This window comes from Hylobates moloch, unplaced genomic scaffold (genome assembly GCF_009828535.3).
Source record: "Hylobates moloch isolate HMO894 unplaced genomic scaffold, HMol_V3 SCAFFOLD_14, whole genome shotgun sequence".
Taxonomy (NCBI): Eukaryota; Metazoa; Chordata; class Mammalia; order Primates; family Hylobatidae; genus Hylobates; species Hylobates moloch.
In genome coordinates this window covers 74,191,011-74,205,079 of record NW_026652289.1, presented here as the reverse complement: position 1 = coordinate 74,205,079, position 14,069 = coordinate 74,191,011, and the positions used below count along the sequence as shown (strand labels likewise).

The following is a 14,069-nucleotide window of genomic DNA, read 5'->3' as shown; positions in this document are numbered from 1 at the left end:
GGGGGGAGTATGTGGTGTGTGGGGAGGGTGGGGATGTGTGTGGGGAGGGTGGGGATGTGTGTGTGGAGTGTGGGGGTGTGTGGTGTGTGTGTGGAGTGTGGGGGTGTGTGGTGTGTGTATAGAGTGTGGTGTGTGTGTAGGGGGAGGGTGTTGGCCTGGGTGAGTAGAGAAGATGCCAAAATTTTGTATTTACTGTCGGGGCAATGATGCTGGAAACGGCAGAGCCAGCGCCCCCAAAACCCGGCCCATCCCAAGACACTGCTTCTCACAGCCAACAGAGCAAGGAGGGAGGGGGAGAGGCCTGAAGCAGAGGCTTCTTGTTGAGGAGTGCTCGCCAGGCCAGCAGCCTTCCTCACTTCAATGCAGCCTTCCCCTTCTATCCACCGAGGAGCATTTCGTGAGCAACTCCTTTGTCCAGGGCAAGCCTTCCCCAGGTCTCCAAAAGCAGATGCTACCTAGTGGGAGGTGCGGAGTTATACATGCAAGAAAGGGCCACAGGACAGCATCACTAGTACCAAGCTGTGAAGGAGGTGGACTTTGAAGGGAAGAAAGAATTTAGAAAAACAGACTAGTGGACTAGTTAATGCGGGGAGCAGAGAGACATTTCAGGCAGGAGAAGGAGTGTGATGTGAATCTTAGGGAAGAGAGGCCTCTGTATGTTCTGACAACTATTCTCTGACACCAACGGGGCATGCTGCAATTGGATTCAGTGTCAATTCTGACACTGACTACCTGCAGTTAGTGCCTGTGATATTGTGAAACAGGTGTTAGGGCTTCATTCCTGACATACAACTCCTAAAATCCTTGGAATCTCCCAAGTTTTAAGTGTCTTTTTGCACGCTAAGCCCCTAGGAAGCTTCAGGATGGGAGCTGGCCACCAGAAAGAGCAAGACAGGGTTAGAGGATTGGGACTTTCAGCTCCACCCTTCAACCTCCAGGGAGGGAAAAGGGGCTGAAGTTTAAGTTGATCACCAGTGGCCAATGGTTTAGTCAATCAGGCTTATGTAATGAAGTGTCCATAAAAACCCAAAAGGGCAGGGTTCAGAGGATTTCTTGATAGCTGAACACGTGGGGATTCCTGGAGGGTGGAGCACCCATGGAGGTTAAAGAAGCTCCACCCCTCCTCCATAGCTCACCCTATGCATCTTTTCATGTATATCTTGTGGAATATCCTTATAATAAGCTAACACATGTAAGTAAGTTGTCCCTGAGTTCTGTGAGCTGCTTTGGTGAAACCCAATTAGCTGGTCAGACAGAGCAGTGGCGAAACAACCCAGGGCTTGCACTTGGCATCAGAAGTGAGGAGAGGGGACTGAGTTCTCAACCTGTGTGATCTGACACTGTCAGCAGGTAGAGTCACAGTTGAACTGGAGGATGCCCCACTAGTGTCTGCTGCAGAAATGACAGCTTGCTTGGTGGGTGGGGGAGACCCCTGCCCCCCCATCTGGTGTCAGGAACGTGTTGAGAGAGTATAGTAGGAAAAACCGAGTTTGGTTTTTTTATAGTGTCAGACCCCACAAGTTAAATGTCAAAGTCCCCAAGACTACCCTTACTTCAGAACTCAGGCGCACGCAGGGTCCACAGACTACTGGCACTTCTATCTGACTTGACTACAAATTTGAGTTCTCACCACCCAAACTTAGGGTTCAGTAGTTGGCTAGAATGGCTCACAGAACTCACTGAGCATGCTATACCTAAAATTAGTTTTATTATCATATAGACTCAGAACAGCCAAAGGGAAGAGCTATGTAGGGCAAGGTGTTGGGTGGGGGCGGTGTGTGTGCAGAGCTTCCATGCCCTCTCCTCATGGAATGTGGCATGTCCCTCTCCCAGCACATCAGTGTGTTCACCAACCAGGAAGATCCTCTCAGTTTCAGTGTCGAGTTTTATATGGGGCTTTACTCCACAGGTACCATTGATTAAATCATTAACCACATGACAAACTCAATCTCTAGTCCCTCCTTCTCGCCCCAGAGGTTGGCGGTGCAGTGGGGATGGGAGTAGGGACGAAATTTCCACACTCTGATCACATGCTTGGTCTTTCTGGCATGGCCAGTCTCTCCCTTAAAATTAAGGGCCCACCTTGAGTTGCCTTCTTATCATAACCTGAGGTATGATGGAAATGCTCATTACAAATGACAAAAGGTGTTCCTGTCACTCAGGAGATCCCAAAGGTTTTTAAAGCTCTGTGCCGGGAAAGGGGGACAAAGACCGAATGGGCTTTTTAAAAAGTCGTAGCAGAGATTGTAATGGGCAGTTCCCAGGGAAAGGACATGGGAGCTGAGGATGGAAAGGCAGGGTGGGGCAGATGTAATAAGGTCAGAAGTTGATGGGTACGGGGAGGAGAAATCAGCCCTGCCCTCCTGCGGAAGTGCAGGCACAGGAGAAGCAGTAGACACCACCCCTCACTTGAGTGTCTTGGGGGAATCTTTCACTCTTCCAGTAAGTTTAATTTTCCCCTGGGTAGTTCATCCAGGAGGAGGCATCCTTCAGTTTCTGCTTTGGCACCAAGGTCCCCACAACTCAGGTCCAGGTTCCCTCGTGCAGCCTCCTGACGTTCCCCACAGTTCAAATACCACCTCTTTCTAGAAGGCTTCCCTGATTACCCAAGTGGGAAAAGACCCTGCCCTGAATTCTGAAAGCCCTTTGAAATAGTCCCCTACTGCCCCACGGGGACGTCAAGACAACTTACTGTGACTCATTCCTATCTCCCCAGTTTGATCCTGAGCACTTTGCCTTACCCCTTTCTGCTTCGTTCCAAACAGCCAGCACTGTGTGCTTCATAGAACATTTGTGAGCTCTGCAGACATTCTCTGTCATCATCGGCCCCTCCTCTGCCCCTGACGAACTTGCTGCCTTCCCTTGCAGAGCCCTGCCTCTGAATAGAGTGTGAATGTCTGCCCTGCCAGCCTGTGAGCTCTTCCAGGGAAAGAATGTGTGTCTACCTTCAAGCCTGACAAGCAGTGGGTGCCCATGTGTGCGGAGTGAACTCAGTCACTTTTCTCCTAGACAGCGTCACCTTTCTCACATTTAGGGAAAATCAAGAGTAAGGGAATGAGTTACTTATTCTCGTAGAAGAATGGGAAGAGTGAGAAGAAAGTTGGGGGTGAAGCAGGACTCACACAAAGGCAAGGCTGGCCTCTTCCCGCAGGGGCTGGGTCCCCCCGGGCCTCTCGCCAGGACACTGTTCTCGGTGGGTGCTCCACCAAGACGCAGGTAACTGGCAAGATGAGAGGTCAGACCAACCTGGACCTGTGACAGGCAGGCACATGGGCAGCAAGAACATCCCACTAGCCTCTGGGGACAGCATGGCAGAAAGGAGCCATTCTGGGAACCTGTGAAACTTTCCCCTTGAATGGCTTCCAGCCCTTTTAACAACCCCAGAGCAGTGTCCCAGCCTTGGTGAGCTGGGGTTTACTCACTCACACTCACGGTTATCACCCAGAGGCCCAGGCTGAGGGGGAAGGAACCGCCTGCTCAGCCTCCACTGAGGCCGGCCCAGTGCACTCCTCTTGGCATCACTCTGAGGGTCCTCAGTGGGCAGACCCCAGGTGGGGTGAATGGCACAGCCCAAGAATGAAGCTCCCTTCTGCCTCCCCTGGGCAAGCCCATGACTTGGAGGAAATTGCTTCAGAGAGTGGCAACTAGACATGAAGTGGGACACGGTGCCCAGGGTTTCTCAGTGGCCTCTGAAGCCACCCAGAGTCAGTGAGAGTAACTTGGCCTCTCTCTGTGGGCTTCAGGGGCCTCTCAGGCAGGGGTTTGTCTCTGGGATCCCTGGATCACAAGCCCTGTGACTCTTCCACGGCCAGCTTCCCACCCCACACCCCTGCTGAGCATGCTACCCCGCATCCTGGGGGAGCCACCATTTGGGAATAGATGGGATGGAGAAGGCCTGCTCCCAAGAAACAGTTAATCCTCTCCCCTTCCCCCAGGCCCCTTGCACCTGCAGGCTGTGGTGTGTGGTTTCCCACAGCTGCAGCTGGCTCTGCAGAGCCCCTCCCTTCGAGGGAACCTGAGAGGCTCAGGGCCTGAGGCGCCAGGAGGGCCTCCTCACCCTCTGTCCAGCTGCTGGGGATGGCATGGGAGGGCCTTGCTGCCCTCTGACCTGGACATACCACAAGAGTGCTCTGGTTGAGTGACCCATATGTGATTCCTGGCTTGCAAGCCAAAGGCAGAGATTCCAGTTTGGGAGGTCAGAGAGGTTTCTGAGAAGGGAAATCAGCCATGAGGCCCCTCAGCCCCAGGCTTGCTCCAGCTCTGCTGCCTTCTGGAAGAAGCTGACTGGCCTGGGTGTGGGCTGGGCATTCCCCTGGGGTAGGATGCAGCACTCCAGAAAGAGAGGGTGAGTGGAGGGCAAGAGGTGAGTGGGAAGGACTGGGAGGAACAGAAGGAAGTGAGATGTGGCGGGGCCAGGCCTCTGCTGGTCAAGACAGCCTTGAAGCCATGGTGCTAAAACTCTGGCAGGGTCAGCCCTCTGGCTATCCCAGAAGAGGGCAGGTTGCCACAGAGCCTGGGCAAATACCCAGCTGCCCTCTGAGCCAGGTGTTCCAGGGACACCTCTGAATACTGCTTACGCTGAGACAATGAGACAAAAAGTGCCAGGAGCTTCCTGACTGGGACACACCTTCAGGAGCATTAGCCTGGAGCAGAGGCTGAACCCATCCTAACATCTTGCCCATGTCCCTAGCCCCGGGCTACCGGGCAAGTGCTCACATCCCCCGGGGACAGGTGGATGGCACACAGGGTCATGGCGGAGGGCTGCTCACTGGGTCCAGAGCCAGGGCCTGGGAGGAGGGAGGGAGATGTGGGAATCTGACAGGCACGAGCCTCACGGGGCCCAGGGCTCTGGCTTCTCTCAGATCCAGCTCTGGGCAATGCTTCAGTTCAACACTCTCCCTGGGAGGCCGTGTAGCCTGGGGCTCAGGGCTTTGGTGGCGTCCTGTCTGCAGAAAAGCCCCACTCCCCACTCAGAGACAACTCCCCATCCCAGAGCAGGAAGAGAGAGGGTGATTGAGCAAAGGAGGCTTGAGGGGAAACAGACACCCATCTACAGGAGCCCCTGAATCAGGTGTGGGAGGAGGGAGAGGCAGGGCTCAGCAGAAGCCACCGTTTGCGCCACACTCCTCTACCTCAGGCGGAGACCAGCTGCAGGGTGGCAGCCAGGGCTTGGAGGAGGTGAGGGAGCGTGCCGGCCCGGCACCCAACAGGCTTCAGTCTTGGCTCCCACACAGCTTGATGCTCCTTTCGGGGTATAACTGATGCCAACCACCCAGGGCCACTGCCAGGAGTCCACTGTGTACTCAGACTGTGCTTGGCCCATTCGCAGCAGTGCCACAGGGCCACAGGCGCAGAGCTCTGGCTGGGAGTCTCTGCCAATTTACAGTTTGTCCTCAGGTGTGTGGAGGCAAAGTCCTATGAAAGATTAGCTTTGCGCTCCTGGGGAGAGGGTGCGTGGCAGGTGATCTGCCCACAGTGGCTTATTTGTGGCTTCATCACTGTGATGACACTATGTTTGGCATTTACTCATTATTGTTATCCAGACCCCATGTATCAAGAAAAGTACAGGAAATCTGCTATTGGGAGAGCAGCAGCACCCATGTGGACTGCCACCTTCTTCTGATCTGGGACTTAAACAACATTGCTATTTTCCTCCTTGCTCCAAGTCATCCATTTTGACAATTTTATATCAGCATGGACCCTTCGCCAAGACTGAAATAACTCTGTTATTGAGTTAGGAATCTTTCTATTAATGCATTTATTTAGTATTTCATTCCACAGACATTTAGTGAGTGCCTGCTGTGTGTCATCCATTGTGACAGTGTTGGGAACACGGAGATGAATAAAACAAGGCCCCCGTCCTGGGTGAGCCAAGAGGCCACATGTCAGCTGACATCTTAGGGAGGACACCATCTACATCCAACCCCGACTACTGAACACTTTCAGTTTCTTGGAAGGAAGATTTTTAAATCTTCAGAAAATGAGAACTCCTCCAAATAGGATTTTAATTTGTTTCATATATTTTAAAACTTTATATTTTAATATGTAACAGTCATATGGTTCAAATATAAAAATGACATCAATGGCTCCGTGAGAAGTTTTCCTCCTAATTTTTCCCTAACAGTTCCCAATTTCTAATATAAAAAACGTTATATCCTTGCAGGATTTACTTAGGTAAATACATGTTCTTAGTTTTCCTCTTCATTATTCCAAAGGTTGTTTACTGCAAGCATGGTTTTTCTTGCTCATACATCCTGGAGATTGTCTCATATCCACACAGAGAAGGTTCCCCATTTTTTTCTGCAAATTGTTCCTTGTTCTAAACCAGGTTTCAATTGATAGTACCGGGTGGCTGGTCCTCAATCTTTTGCTCTCAGACTGTGCCATGTATGTCCTTTCAGAGGGGGGCAGGTACATCTGTAGGATGGGTTCAAGGGTTTGTAATTGAGAGAGAGATTGCAAATTGTCCTCCACAGAGGTTGCACTGCTTTCATCCCCACCAGCAATGTATGAAAAGGCCTGTTTCCCGTTTTCCCTACCAGGCTGATATTTATTTATTTGTTTATTTACTTATTTATTAGAGCCAAGGTCTCACTCTGTCACCCACGCTGGAGTGCAATGGCGTGATCATAGCTCACTGCAGCCTCAAACTCTTGGGCTCAACTGATCCTCCTGCCTCAGCCTCCTGATTAGCTGAGACTACAGATATGTGCTACCACACCCAACTAATTTTTCACTTTTTGTAAAGACAGTGTCTCGCTATGTTGCCCTGGGGTATGGGGTGTTCTCTAATTCCCGGCCTCAAGCAATCCTCCTGCCTCCACCTCCCAAAGTATTGAGATAAGCTAATGTTTTTAAAGAGAAAGGAAGGAGGCAATATGAAGCCTCTAAAGAAGAGAGATAGGAAGAAGGTGAAGCCCAGATGCCTGGAGCACACAGAGCTGCAGCCACTGCCTGCAGCTTTGCTTATGAGGCTGCACAGATGGCTGGGGACTGAGTATCTTCAGGCCGTAATGTTTGATTTGTGTTTGGAGCAGTAAGCCTTACAGCTGGTAAATGGGTTTTTTTCTCCTGGGAGAGCACGAGACTCTAGGAAGATAATCTATGAGGAGAACCTGAGGGAAGAGAGTTCAGCTGGTGCATGTGGGTGTGAGGCTGTGTCTTGGTCCCTTCAGGCTGCTATTGCAGAATACCATAGACTGTGTGGCTTAGAAACAACAGAACTGTATTTCTCACAGTTCTGGAGAGTGGGAAATCCAAGATTGAGGTGTCATCAGATTCGGTGTATGGTGACAGCCTGTTTCCTGGCTTATAGATGGCGCCTCTCACTGTCCTCACCTGGTGGAAGGGTGTCACTGGGGAATGAGTGTCTTCATTTTTATTAGTGCTTCTTTTGTAAGGGCACTAATGCCCTTGTGCGGGCTCCACCGCCATGACCTAATCACTTCGCAAAAAGCATCACCTCAGGGATGAAGATTTCAGCATGTGAATTGTGGGGGACACAAGCATTCAGAAAGTAGCAGGTGGCATATAAAAGTGCAGACCACAATATCCAGCAAATACATATGCATTTCCAGTAGTCAGGGGAAGAGACAGAGGGAGAGGTGGAGGAGGGTGGAGAAGAGGACAGTCATCTCTGAGGAGGTAACGTTTGGGCAGAATCCAATTCATAGATCTGGGAAGAAAAGTTCCAGCAAAGGGACAAGCAAGGGTCAAGGTCCTGAGGGGAAGGAGAAGAGAGGGGTCCGCTCAAGACAGTGAGTGACCTTGGAGGAATTGGGACAGGGAAAGCAGTCAGCAAAGCTGGGAGTCCGGGGGGTGCTGGACCATGGAGAGCCTGGAAGGCCATGGCAGGGAGTTTGGGGTTTATCTTAAGAATAATGAGAAAAAGAAACTGGTCAGAAAAACCACATATTGCCTTTTTCCATTTCTACAAAATATCCAAAATAGACAAACCCAGAGAGACAGAAAGCAGATTCGTGGTTGGCTGGGGCTGGGGAGATTGAGAGGAAATGGGGAGTGACTAATAATGGGTGCTGGGTTTCTTTTGAAGGATGATTAAAATGTTCTAAAATTGATTGTGGTGATGGTTGCACAACCCTGCAAATACACACACACAAAAAACCCATTGAATTGTATACTTTCAGTGGGTGAATTATACGATATGTGAATTACATCTCAATAAAGCTGATTTATTTATTCATGTATTTATTTTGAGACAGGATATTGCTCTGTCACCTAGGCTGGAGTGCAGTGACGTGACATAATCACAGCTCACTGCAGCCTCGACCTCCCAGGCTCAAGTGATCCTCCTACCTCAGCCTCCTAAGTAACTGGGATTATAGGTGCATGCACCACCATACCCAGCTAATTTTTAAGGGTTTTTTTTTTTTTTTTTTGTAGAGACAGGGGTCTCACTATGTTGCCCAAGCTAGCCTCAATCTCCTAGGCTTGAGTGATCCTCCTGCCTTGGCCTCTCAAAGTGCTAGGATTATAAGCGTGAGCCACTATGCCCAGCCTTCTTATTTTTTAAAAAAGGATTAAAAAAATAAAAATATAAAAAGGATAATAGGAAGCTGTTAGAGGGTGATTTAATCAGCAGTAACATTCTCACTCAGGCTGTTGTGGGAGAACAAACTGTAGGGAGGGGAGAGTGAGGGCAGGAGATGGTTGGGAAGCTAGTGCAGTGGGCCAGGCAAGGAGAAATAGTGACTTGGCCTGGGTCAGTCGCTTTGTGATGAGGATTAATGAGAAGGCCAGACTGGGGTATTTTTTGAAGCTAGAGTTTGATAATTAATTGGATGTGAGGGGTGGGAGAGAGAGATGAATCCTGGCCATTTAACTGCAGTGAAAAGACTGAAGGAATAGTTGGACAAGGGGAGGGATGGGGCATGAGAGTTCTGTTTTGGACATGACAGGCCTCCGAGGTGTCCACTAGGCAGAGGGAATGTCAGGGCAGGGTCACCACCATGTAGATGGTCACTGCTAAGAGCCGAGCACTCCTCCAAACACATACATTAAATCATTTAGTCTTCTCAGTAACCTATGAGGCGAGAGCTGTAGCTATCCCTGTCCATATGGGGCGTATCCTGTGTGCCACTTCAAATGCCTGTGGCCTCACCTCTTGTTCCAGCCATTGCCCCAGTGACCAGTATTGCACAGGTCTTGACCAGCACTGTGTAAATGTGGCCTGACAGGGCCTCTCCACATGCATCTTGCCCGACACCATGATGGGGGGACACCCATGGGACCTGCTTGGCATTGACACATGAGCTGCCCAGAAGTGAAGGGGAGCTAACATTCCATGGGATGGCTCGAGAGGAGCCAATGAATAACTGTACCCCTTCTTCCAGTGAGTTCTGAAGTACATTTCATAAAGCTTCACAGAAAGACTGAGTGGTGTTCACTCAGAGAGTTGTTAACACACTCCCATATTTACTCCCCCCTTTCTCTGTTTCATTCCTCCTCCCCCTCACCCCTCCTCCCTGGGATCATGTTCCCAAATAAACTACTCATGCTTAAGCCTTTGTCTCAGGCCCCATGTAAGACCCGATCTTACATGGAGAATTTAACAGCAACAACATCACACCGGGGCATGCTCACCAGGGGCAGAGCAGGGGTTCACACCCTGGCAAGCTTCTCTACTCGCTTCCATGTTGCCTTTCAAAGATCCCAACCTCTAGAGGACATTTAAAGGCACAGGCCTAGATGGAATCTAACCATCTGACTGGGAGAGACTGTAAACAAGAAAAAAGTCCCCAAACCAATTTCACATTTAGAGATCAAGAAGAGGAGGAGCCAGTGAAGGAGCCAGAGAAAGAGCTGCCATCCGGGTAGGAGGAAGCCAGACCAGTGTGGAGTCCTGGACTCCAAGGAAAGACTGTTGCAAGGAGGAGCGAGTGCCCTACTGTGCAAACGCTGCTGAGAAATTGAGGAGGTGAGACAAGGAGACAGACCTTTTGGATGCGCCAATAGGAGGTCACTGGTGACTTGGACAAGGGCAGTTTCAACGGAGTGACACAAACAAAAACTTGGCTGGTGCAGGCTAAGAGGAAATGGAGGTGAGGATTCGGAGAGGTAGCCAGCAGGGACAACCAGTTTAAGGAGGAGTGCGTAAAAGGGAGGAGGAAGTAGAGCAGAAGCTGAAGAGGGTGTAGGGTCAAGGAAGAGTGTTTTGAAAATGAGAGAGATCATAGCGCATTTATGTGCTGAAGGGAATGGTCTGGTAGAGAGAAGGAGCTGGATAGTGCAGGAGGGAGAGATACGATTTCGGGCAAAGTCTTGAGTAAGTGAAGGGATGTGGTGCACAAAATGAAGGGATTGGCCAGGGATGCAAGAGGAGGCCATCCCTCCATCCATCCGTCTATCCATCTGTCCATCCATCCATCTGTCCGTCCATCTGTCCACCCACCCATCCATCCATCCATCCGTCCGTCCGTCTGTCCATCCATCTATCCCTCCATCCATCCATCCATGCATGCATCCATTGTGAGAAAGAAAGGCAGCAGCGGGCGTAGATGCAGGCACCTTGGGAGATCTGATGGTGAGAGGCAGGTATGTTCCAGCTGATGACATTTAGTTTCTCAGCAAAATAAGCAGCAAGATCTTTAACAGTGAGAAACTAAGGGAAGGGGTTGAGGGTTGGAGAAGATGTGAAACACTCATCTGGAGAGTGGCACAGTGAATTTAGTAGAGAAATATTACTGGGCAAGCTGAGTGCCCACTTGAAGTTTGTGGTCAGAAGCGTCAAGTGTGGCTACTCAGCATGACTGTGAGTTTCCCCAGCAGTGCTCGGCTACTCAGTGCAGGTGCAGGGTGTTGGGTTTAAGCAGGGTGGAGGCTGTGTCAGGAGATTCCAATGGAAGGAAAAAGAGCAAGAAAGGAGAGGACTTCCACAAATGGGTGATTCTTGTCAAGGCCTACACAATTGAGCTAGAGAAGGGGGTTGAAGGCAGTGAAAAAGGATGAGTTTAAAGGCAGGGAGTTCCCAAAGGGGACACATCATTGAATGGAGGTAATAGAGTAGATAAGCTGAGAGCCCAGGAAGGGGTGGTCAGGGAGCAGGGGGTTCAGAAGTGCTGAGGCAAAACCCTGGCCATGGGAGTGGGAGGCGCAGGCAGCAGAATGAGAGGTGGAGAGCGAGGAGGCCAAAGACCAAGAGTGGGAGGTGCTGGGTCGACATCTACATGGATGACCTTCCTTGTCCACCATCTCGTAAACAGCTCCCCTGTCCTGCCACTACCCCTTCATCTGCCTTTTCCTGTCATAGCCCCTCTGTCTAACATTATTTTACACAGGACTGGTTCATTGGTTAATTATCCTTGCTGCCATCAAAATGTAAGCATCTGAGGGCAGGGACATTTTCTCTCTGGTCTACACCTATAAACTCTATTCTAAGAACAGCACCTGGCACACATTTGGTGCTCAGAAACATGTGCTGGACAAAAGAATGAATTAATGTTAAGGTCTAGGGAAAGCATGGAGGAGTGGTGGTGGAGAGGAAGATCGTGGGCTAGGTACTAAAATCTGTGAATGAGCAGGAGTGGCCTAGAGTATGGTAAATACTAGAAGGGATAGTGGATGGTCTGGTCTGATGGCATAGCTGCAAAGGAGATGCAGACTTAGGGTGAGGAGGAAGGGGGAGAAACCTACAGGTGGCCATGAAAGCAAGGAGGACAACTCACTGCCTCCAGGCATACTGGTGTGAGGGATGTGGAAGAAGAAAAAAGAGCCAAGACAGGAGGTGGCTGCCAGGAAGCTGTGTGTGGGGGTCAGGCAGGTTTGCAGTAGAACAGGATGGTGAAAGGAATGTTCAAAAGGAAAGTCGAGTGGATGAGGAGATTTTGCTGATGACAAACCACAAGTTCCCGAGAGCAGAGTGAAAGGATCTGGGGGATTGTGTCAGATTAGGGGAATAGAGCTATATGGGGGTGAAAGTCTTGGGGGTGAAGGATGACCAAGAGTGTCAAGCTTCTGGAGGTGTCTAGGGACACAAGGCCACAGGGCATGATAGGCTCTCCTGAAGGTCTCTCTTGGGCAAGTGGGTACCCCTGCTCATGCCAGCTCCTCCTCCAGCCAGAGCCCATGGGCCATGGACCACAGTGAGGCAGTGATATTGGCGTTGGAGAGGCCTTGCCAGACACTGAGTGTTCGGGGTGGGAGGAGAGGGCAGCTTTGGGTACTGAAAGGAAAGTCGATCAGGCACTCCAGAGACTAGATTGTCATCACAATCTTTCCTACAAACCATGATGTAACATTGGGCAAAATGGGCATGATTTTCCTTATCTATAAAATGGAGAGGAGAGGAGGTCTCTCTTAGCTCTGCAAATCCTGGTCTGTCTCCTTCTTTCCTTGACTTCTTCTAGCTCCTGTCTCCTCAGCCCTCCCAACTTGTAGCTAAGCCCTGGCTTTGTATTAACCACCCTCCTGCTGTCAGCATCGCCGAGAGGCATAGCCAAGGCCTAACCTCTTCCTCCTCCCTGGCTCCAAAATGCTCCATGCACTGTCCCATGCCACTCTGATCCTGAGCAGCCAAGTGGGCAGAATGACACTCCTTTGGGCGCGGAAGTGAACATCAGCCATGAGTAGGGAGAGGAAATTGCCCACAGAGAGAGCAGACTCCATCAGGGGCAAGTGACAAAGCCACAGACTGACATGAAGAGGCTTCCCAGGCCCTCTGGAAGGGAATGAAGCCAGCAGCCTGGCTCCTGGGGTGGGCTGTCCCCTATTCAGCAGCTCCATGGGCCTGGAAGTGGGCCCAGGGAGCCAGCCAGAAGGAGGCTGTGGCCAGAGGCTTGATTTGCAGCCCGGGACTAGGAAGCAGGGTTCTCATCCAGGCTTCACCCACAGTAAATGTGTGACTCTCCCTGGCCCTCTGGGCGGGGATTATAATAACTACCTTGCTTACCCCAGTTGCTGGAGGCCAATATTCACTGAACATTCATCATGAGTCAGGCATTCAGTAATCCTCACAATGGCCCTAGAAATTGGCCTGTACTATTTTCACCCCTTAGGGAGGAGGTGACAGACACATAGAACATCTAAGTAACTTGCCTGACACTCCACAGCTTGTAAGTGGCAGGGCCAGGATCTTAGCCCTAAACCATACATTAGAGATTTATTATCATTTAGGTCCCTCAGCAATCTTGTGATGCAGGTATTACCATCCATTTTACAAACATGGCAATGGCTCAGAAGTCTTCAGTTCTGATCCAAAAATTCTGGTCAAAAAAAAAGGTTCCCAGGTAAATGCATTTGCCCAGGGTCACTTGGCTGACTGTAGCAGAATCAGGATTTGAACCCAGGCCCGACTTCAAAGCCAGTCCTCTTCTCACTGGGTTGCACCCCCAGCATTAGCACAGGGACAATTCCTCAGGCTGACTGCCCAAGGCCCCATCTGTGAAAACAGGAGAGGAAATGGCAGCCTAACTCCAGGCAGGGCCCAGGCTCAGAAGGGGGTCTACAGGGCTGAAGAGGCAGCTGGCCAGAGATTCCACAGGAAGCATTTTGTTGACACATCTTCATCACTTTGGAATTTGAGCAACAACATTTACCCCTTCTGAAACTCACCCAGAGGAAGTGGATTTTCTGACGCATATGAAGAGTGAGAACTGTCTACATCTAAGTCTTCTTTGAGAACAATACCAGCTGAGCAGCTATTTACATTCCAGCTTCTTTTGAGAATCCCTGAAGATGATTAAGTCATTGTCAGCTGGTAAGGGTTGGTCTCACCACTTCTCATGTTGGATCACTGAGGCAAGAATCCTTCAAAGAATCCTTTTTGGGTATCTTTTAGTGAGAAAAAAAGTGGGGACAAAGATATGTAAGGCAGTACTTGCCAGAAGTCGCGGGGTGGGAAGGGGAAGTGTGCAGAGTTCTAGAGCCTTTCTTCACCTGGGGGATGTGCACTGACGATGCATATACTTGGCTGTGAAGGCCCAAATTTAGGACAGGGAGTTAGAACCACCCACATTGAAAGTCTAAGGGCCTGTTTCATCTTACAGCCTCACCACGCTCCCACCAATAGCACAAATACTATAGTACAAATGCTATGCTCAGTAAATGTTAAT

The 14,069-nt window shown here is 50.3% G+C and overlaps 1 long non-coding RNA gene across 1 annotated transcript in view; it reads left to right on the top strand.

The window, feature by feature from the left end:
* LOC116482429 (uncharacterized) overlaps positions 1–6,092 on the top strand; it is a 23,653-nt gene extending 17,561 nt beyond the window's left edge. Inside the window, exon 3 of the long non-coding RNA XR_004251857.1 lies at positions 5,782–6,092. This is a non-coding gene — a long non-coding RNA (uncharacterized LOC116482429). The remainder of the gene's footprint in view (positions 1–5,781) is intronic.
* The last annotated feature ends 7,977 nt before the right edge of the window (positions 6,093–14,069 follow it).